Here is an 8,947-nt window from a genome sequence, read left to right as displayed (position 1 = left end):
CATCTTTCGGTCTTCTAATCCCCATTTGCCTGGAGAGGAGGGACAAACTACATGAAGCCAGAGCAATCAGAAAGAAGTGCAATGGGGTTTCTCCTGTAACTTTTAGGCAGAGAGTAGCAATACCTGAAGGCTTTCAGTGATATGCTTCCGTTCTCTCATCCTTTAAAATATGAGTAGCAGTCTTGTGAAGCTGGAAAAGACTTTAAGATACCATAGTAGTCTTTCTACCCCAAGAAAGGATCAAGTAAACTCAAACCATTCATGCATTTAAAATATTATTAAGCAAAACCCAAAAGTGATGATTTTATTGCTGCCACAGACGACCTCTACCACTGGTTTTGGAACCTCAACAGGGGATGCTTTTGCTTTTGTTTGACCTTTATTTCCTTTGCTGTAAGGAGAGCACACTCCTTTCCCTGGGGCTCCTGCTGAAAGTGGTGTTTGCCAGGTGATGCTTACATGCTGACTGGAACCAAGCTGAAGATTGTTTCATTTATGAGAAGCAGCAGTTAAATTTCTCACTGGACAGGAAAGCTGCTCTTTGCAAAGTGATGCCTTTTCAACGTTTTTCCACTTTTTGTGTAATCCAGTACAGAACCAGTAATGTAATCTCTCTCTGAGACTGCACCTTTCTTTCATGCCTCAGTCTCTGTGGATACGAATAGTATCAAAAAGCTTAAACCTAGTAATAGACTTAATTCTCGGTGCGACTCTAAGGAAAGCAGCTTAACTGCTTTGTACCTCGGTGGCCCTATTTTCTATACAGGGAAACATCTTTAGGGCTTCTTTGTTGTTGTTTATCAGAAGCTGAGTTTTTAGCTCAATCACCCTATGGTAGTCTGAATATTTCAGAATGTCTATGGTGGAGTTTTGCATCCTAGCTGAGTCCTAAAAGGCTCTGCCATTGCTGCTGGGGACTCCTGGGGGGAGGCAGGTCCTTGGGGATCATCACTGCCAGCAGTGCCCTGCCGAAGGAATTGAGTCGGTAGACTTGGAAATGCATCAAAACACATTAAGGGAAAACAAATGATGAAGACCCCCTAATTTCTCTGGCAGATGTTGTCTGAGCATTTTTTCAGCCTAAGTAAACCATACAATTGAAAATAGTTTCACTTCAGCTATTTAACTTCATGTTTTCTCATTTGTTCTATGCTCACACTTCTGTCCTGACCCAGGCCCCGTGTGCCAGTGCTCGATGACCCTGCGTGCCTCCCCACAGCCTTTAGCCCCACCAGCACCGCGCTTTAAATCCTTTTAGAGTGGCTGCTATCAGTGTGGTAACAACCATGTGTAAGTGATGGTCATTAGTATGGTTTCCCTATGCTCAGTGGAAAGTTCTAGGTCTATAGTAAATTTAGGAATAAAAGAATGCTTTAGAGATGTCCAATCTTCTAGGCATGGCTGAAATTGTGAAGGGGAGAAATGACATGGTGCTGAGACAGCAGTGTAATTTAATGGCTGCTTGTCCTAGGAATACTGTCATATTTTGCAATTACTTGCAAACACCTGATTGCAGCATTGGAAGAAGGATTACTTTGATGTCTCTGTAGGAGAACTGTTTAAAGCAAACTGTTGCTATCTATTACGCAAGTGGTTATGTACCTTCTAATGTTCTGCTGCCCCAATCATGCTCTAGAAATGTGCACCATGTTGAAAGAGTGCTGCCTCCTCCTGCCACGCTCCGAAATCCACCCTGCACCTTCAAAACCATCAATGATAGGAGAGGGGCTGGCAGAGAAGCACTCTGCTGCTTGACCTACATCTGTGGTGTGGACAAAGTCCACCTTGTAAGTAGCCTGCCTTTTTTTCCCCAGGATCCCCAGAAATTTGTATGGCATAACTGATGTGGGAGCAAATTAGGAAGAAAAAAAAAAAAAAGTCCTGTGAGTGTTAAAGACAGAATTCACTCCATTCTGCCTTCTCCAGCCCCAATCTGCTTGCAAAAAGAATTGACATAAAAGTCCATTTTCAGGATTGTGCCATTGCTCAAGTGCATATGTGCATCATATGAAAAATATCTAATCACGTGTAAAATACCTTTAAGCTGTGAACTTGTGTGTGTTCTCATGTGCTGTAACCTCTGCCTCCCTTGCAGACTTTCCTGTAGGCTTTGCAGGGGTTAGAGGAGTTTGCCACCAAGCAGAACTCTTTCCTCCAGAGCCTTTATCGTTAAAATGACCTATTGAAAAATTCCCCTTTGCCTGTGCACAACTGATTTTTATGAAGTCTTGTCAAATCTCCTAATCCAGTTTTGGTCTTTTGGTGCAATTCACTTTTATCCTAAAGCCCAGCTCTCCAAATTTGCCAAGGAAAACACTGGGCACTGTAGAAAGAACATTTTAAATGGAGCTGCTTTGAGGAACCTGTTAGGAAAGTTAAAAAAAATAAAAAGACAAAAGTCAATGTGTTTTTCATATCTTAAATATATATATATTAAAACTTTTTTTTTTTCAATGAACTGATTAGAGGCTAAGTGGGCCCCTGAAACCATAGTCTCTTTCCTCACTGAAATTTTATATTTCTGAGTTAATATGGGGCAATTAAAGTGCTGGGATTTTTATTTAAAGACCAACATGAACATTGTAATAAGATAGCCGCAGGCATAACTAAGAAATGCTGCAAAATGAGACTGTGCAAACTGATATAAGAGAAGGACAATAGCCTGTCTTGGGCATCCGCAGCTATCCCTAACTGCAGTATGAGCTCTCCACAATTATTAGCCTTCTGCAGTGCTTTGGGACTTGCTAAGTCACTGCAAGACTGCTAGAAGCATTTAAGTGGCAGAATTGCTTCAGAGGATTTGGGTACAAACTTGTGTGAAATCCCCCAGGGAGACAAAGAATCCTGCAGCTTTAACTAACATGCCTGAGGTCTCACAGGGTGAAGCCAACCAGTTCTGTTCTAGTATGGTATTGGTAGATTCTCAGAAGTTCAGTGATGAGATATATAAACTTCACTTAGGGGCACTTGGAGTATGGGGAAATAGGGATTATGGCTTGACCCAGGAGCCATTAGTTTTTGTAGCCAAGGGTGGTTGTGTACTGTTGTTATAGCACTATGGTTTTGGGTAAGAGAGAGGATGTTATGCTTCCTCTAGATTAAAGCAGATCCCAGTTACAATTTTGCTCTTGGAAAGAAAGGTGTATAGATAATGTGCTGGATGTGCAGCTCGATGTATGCTCGTTCAGTGGGCTCATCTTACCAAATGATCCTAATGTTGCTATAGGGTTTCCTTGCCCCTCTCCTCAGTCTATCTATCTATCTATCTATATATTCTTGGTGGCTGTAATGAGCAGTGACTTAAAATTTTTACAAACTCTTGATAAAAATGAAGTGTCTGCAGTGTTGTGGCTGCACTACTGTCTGAGGTTCCTGGTTGACATTTACCTTGTAAGTAATGTCAGTTTGATCTACGGAATGTAGTGTTTACTAATATCATGTAATTCTGGATTTTTCTTTAGCCTATCTGATGATGATGTGTCAAACTCTTTGAAAACCTGCATCATTTCCCTTACTGAGTTTTTTGCCCCAAAGAAGGAAATCAGATTTTCCTCTTTCCAATAAACAGTGTTTAAAAATATTTAATTCTCTCAGCTACCTTCTGGCCAACCTCAGTTACGGACAGGCTTCTGACTACTCATGTGTAGCCATTTGTCCCTTATTCGACCTATTTTGTACAGTTACATGACATTCTGAAGGATATGAAATCGTTAGCAGGCCTTTCAGTCCCAGTTCTGCTCTCTGGTTCGTGCCTCTTAGCTGCACATTGATTAAAATATGCTTTCATTCTTTCTCAGTGGAATACTGTAGCATCTTTCTACTGCACTGACTTGAACTTACGTGTGTATAGCTGGCCTCCAGATCTTCCTACTTGCCTTTCTGGATACTGATACAGCACTGTAACTTCTCGACTTCATGGAATTTTGAAAAAAAAAAGTGTGTGTGAATGCAGGACTCCCACAGCTTCACAATTCTTGTCATGGCGTAAAACTCAATAGCCATCTTGAACATTTAAATCAAAAGCAATGTCTTAGCCTTGCTGACCACTGTCCTCTCACAGGTGTCTGAAATCTTGCTTTTCTATCATGCAGTAACGCAAAAGCTTGTAGGTTTTCCCTTTCATAAGCCAGACAAAATACCTCAGCAAAGCTCCCTGAAGTCCTGCACATGTAGCTGTAGCTTATAGATGGAGAAATTAAATTCTTGTATACTTGTTGGCTTCAGGCTTACGCAAGCATATTTTCATTTATCTTAGTAAGCATGTTAAAAATTACACCTTTAGTTAATCTGGTTTAAGCAGATCATGTAGAGAAGGCCAGGGATGGAGCACAAAGAACGACTTCCTTAAGACTGAACAAAAATGATGACTTTATCCTGTAGTGGCTGAATGGCTCCAGCTGGCTTTTGTTGTGCAGTACAAGAAACCTCTGTGTGAAGCGGTGTCAGAACTAAGAGGCTGGCTGGTGTGTTCCCTTTCTCAGTGCACTGCTCCGTGTGACTTCCTGGATGCTCTGAAAATTACAGTAAAATCATAGCTGAGAAAGTGACTTCCACAAAGAATAACTTGCTACAATAGACAGATCATTACAAAGCAAGGGAATTCTGGAGGGGAAAAAAAAGTCATTATTAATTACAGAATAAACTGAATGCCATGAAAAAAGCAGCAAGGGAGAGAGAGCAGGACTGTTTTTAGACCAAATGCTTTTCGAAGTCTCTTCCATAAGATGGCAGCAGCTTATTTTGTGAACTTGGCTGGGAGGCTGATGTGAAAGGGGAGCTGCAGGAAGCCCTAGCAACAGGCATTCATTCTTCTTCATCTCTATTTGTTTGGTACATGTCCACTATGGCTGTCTTCATAGATTAGTCAGGAACCTTGCTTCATGTGATAAAATATTTTCTGATATTTGATGCAGAGGTGATTTTATATACCTATATTTATATACTTTTTAATACAGGCAGAGATGCTAAAAGACAAAGTGCAAGAGACTTGTTAGTATCAAATTACTCTTCAGCATGCACAGCAATGAAGTGTGCAGAGTGCAAGGGAAAGTTACTCTTTTGCCCTATTTTGGATTGTTTTTGAAGTGTTCCACTTCACGTGGTTATTTTGTTAATAACTGCGCAAAGCAGCTTGAGCTTTGTGAGCAGGAGAGGTAGAAGAACAGCTGGGATTTTCTCCCTCAAAACCTGGAGATCTGTTTAATGCCACAGTCAAGCCAAACACGTTTTCTTTTGAAGGAGGGGATTGTGGAGAGGTGGATTATTATTAATTTGCATAACAGAAGGCAGTTGAAGGAAAAATATTTAAGAGGAATGATTTTCTGAAATATTTTTGCATAAAGAATTTTATATTTCAGGTATTTTCATTTTCCTGTCTAAATGTTTTCCATGTTTTCAGTGACACCCCCAATCGCATGTGCAATACATTTTTATGCAGGTTGGCTCTCTCCTGTTCTTCTGATGTATTTTTACCTCTGCACTTGGGTATCAAACACTCCTCACATTAGTACCAAATATTTAATAGTCATACACTGCTCCAATACCCTCTAACAGAAGGTTCTATTTAAGTGCAAAGTATGACTTTTTTTTTCTCAGTGTTTTTTCTTGTTCTGAATTGCTGGATAACATGGGAGGAGCTAAAAGCAACCTATTTTTGGCTTTCCCTGGTGCTTACATTTACTGGCTAATGTTAGTCATCTGTTTGTGTTTCCTGTGTCCCATTAGAATCCAATCCATCAAGGGCACAGGCATTGCAGTAACAAAGTTGTAAGCTTGAAAAGTGGGAGGAATAAAACTCTGTGGTATTTGCCTTTCACTCATTTGTAAATAGAACTGCCTGACTGCTGTGATTCTGATTTCTGCGTTGGTGGAATAAGACGTTAGAGCAGAGTCTGGAGGGGTCCATCACAAGCCAGGTCCCACATTGATCCTTCCTCCTCTCTTTCAATTCACCTCTAGCTTGCTGAGCACCCCAGGACTGGATCTCGGCTGGAAGTAAATGGGCCAAACACAGCAAGTGGGAGTGGTTTCCCCAGGCATCCTGGGAAAGAGATGCACCCAAATTACGGAGGATGGGAGTATGATGATCTAATCCTGGAGGAGAATCTAGGGGTTTAGAGGCTGAGAGTATCTCTTTCTTAAATCTCAGACCTGCTTTTCTACTGAAAATAGCAGCCGAGATGGGTTGCTTTATTCCTTTTTCCTTTCTCTGTGCCTCAACTTCAACCATGCCTCAACTTCAACTAGGAAAAGACGGACTTTCAGCTCTCAAATTTTGGCCAGTGGTAAAGTTTAAAGTGCCTGAAGAAGTTATGCTTGGCAAGAAATGCAATACTTTAAGGGGTCATTTCATTGTTACTGGTCTGCAGTGTGTGCTGCCTGATTTATACCAAGGAGACTCCTGGAATGTGTCCTGGTGACTTCTTTCTTTCTTTCCAATTAACTTTAAGGAAATAAAAAGAGAGATGAAAGCAAGTTATTTGAATAACATTTAAGATGTTTTATTTATTCTAGAAAGGTTCAAATTCTTTCCAAAAGTCCTCTTCCATTCTCAGAACGCAGCCTTTTTCACCTCTAATTGTTTGTATTGTGATAGCATCCAGAGGCTCTGGTCAGGGTGGCTCCAGAGGGCTTGGGGAAACAAATTGGGTGAAATGAAATGGAAAAGTAAATGAGAGCATTTCAGAGTGTACAGAGAACACTGGGTGTACAAGGCTGGCTTGCGGCACTGAGCACAGGAGCAGATCAACGTGGAGCTGGAGGCTGAAAGAGGAGGACTGAGTTCAAAGCTAAGTCTCTGGTTTATCCAGGTTAGATGGAGTTGAGGAGGCTGAGGAGCATGGCCCAACATCTAGCTATGTGTTAGCCTAAGGATGCGGCTTTTCATGGCTGCCTGAAGCACTTTGTCTTTCCTTTGTGCAAAGTTGTGTTACAGAACAAGTTAATGATAATGATTTTGGTTAGCAACTAATTCCTTAGGGCAAATGGCTTTAAGTCAGTTGTGTATCAGATGTTGCCACATAGTACTTTGATATGGTGTTTAGCCACAAATAACTCATGACAATATTTTTGTATTATAATACACCATAATTTACTCCTAGCAAGCATGTAATTCTTAAGAGACAGAGTGGCATTTGGCCTATATGTTCTTTGGTCTGCTTTATATTGAATCCAACACAATGGGTGCAGCTGAATGATTTAATGTCATCCTGAAAGAATTTACACAGGCTGCTGAAAAAGAAAACAGGCCATGGAAATAATTTGTAACTAAATGTGTTCATAAATATGGGGCCACAATGTACACAGAGTTTGTATAATGCTGTCCCCTGCTGAACTTTTCAATGGTCTTGGATACTTACCCCCCTGTGCAATAAGGAAGAAAGCATCCTGTAGGGTGAATTCCGTTACATAGTAAATTCTGTGAAATGCTCTCCTCATGTCAGGCAGGTGGAAGCTCAGCATTCCAGGACAGCTCAGGAGAAAGAAGAAATTCACGCTAAGCATGAAGGTATTCTGTTTATTGATATGCTGGTTTGAAACAAGAGCGAGAAATCCAAGAAATCTGCTAAAATCTCCCTCCTAGGTGGAGGTTTCAAGACTCCTGCCTATCAAAACAAGCAGTTTGCTTATTCACTGAGTGTTCTCAGGGGGAAAATGCAGTCATGGAGCTATCGATAGCTTTTCTGCCCGCTGGCCTGCAGTGGTGCATGTTGGGACTTGGTACAAATATGAGTATTCCTGTGACAAGATCCTGACGTGACACTAGTGCTAGGGACTGACTTCATTGCAGCAAAATCAATACAAAGCCAGGGTTTTCATTGATAATCCCAGTTATATGCTGGACCACATAAAAGGGTGATGCTTGCTTTATTAGGGTAGAGAAATAGCTTGCTTGGTCACCCGGACTTGCATCACTTCTAGCAAACTGACTTAGTTTTGATTTTGAAGGGATTATACTTTAAAGTTGTCAGTTTTCAACTCCAAAAGTTTATTAACTTTTTATTTACTGAAGAAGCCATGTGGTTCCTTGCATTAGGATGCTCATTAATTCTGCTGTATTTTAGCTGTCAGAAACCTACTGAAAAGGGTTCAGAAAATTTCCTTGCCAGCTATTTCAGTGTACTTTAGACAATTTATTTTATTCTGCTTCTAGCTTATTTTATTTAAACTTATACTTGAATGATTTCCTGAACATGGGCCTAAATAAATCATTTTTATTTCAAAAACAATGCAAGCAACTTCAACCAATACTCAGAAAGATATTGCTAAGCAAGTGTAATGCTTCCTGTATGGCTTCTCTCTTGAAATTGTCCCTACACTAATGCTAAATAAGATTTTTTGGAGGGGTAAAATTGTCCCTAGAGCTGTAATAGGATCTGCCAGTTAGCAATCTTGTAGCCCCTGAATCCCACTCATTGCCAGGGAGCTTGGTGTGAGCTTAAGGATGTGTATGGGGTGGATTTTGCTGCAAGGTGGAGGCTGCGGTCAAAAGTCAGGGACAAAATGGACTTAATGAAAGGTGAGATCTCTTGCAACACATCCTGCCCGGGGTCTGGTACTCACATCTGCGAGGGCTCAAGCAGCTCACTGTCTGCTGCTGTTCTAGTGTTTTAAGGTGGTTAAAGGCTGGGCCAAAGAGACAAAACACAAACAGGAGTTTTCTTCCCCTGGTTGCATCCACACAGGCGGATGCTGTTTAAAATGCCCGTCCTTTGAAAAAGTGGTACCAATAAAATACGTCCCAGTAAGAAGCCAATTTATGTACCAGAAATGACTACATGTGTTACATAATTAGAATACCTGCCCCGACTCCTGAAATCCATCACCGTTGGGCCTGCTTTTAATCTCGTGTCGTCTCTCCAGCTTATGAGATGAAATGTAGCTGGGGAGCGTTATGAGAACCAGATGGAGGGCCTGGCTGGAGGGCTGGCGGGCTTGGAGACTACCT

The sequence above is a fragment of the Anser brachyrhynchus genome, assembly GCF_964034855.1.
Source record: "Anser brachyrhynchus genome assembly, chromosome: 2".
NCBI classification, from domain to species: Eukaryota; Metazoa; Chordata; class Aves; order Anseriformes; family Anatidae; genus Anser; species Anser brachyrhynchus.
This window is presented reverse-complemented; position numbering follows the sequence as displayed.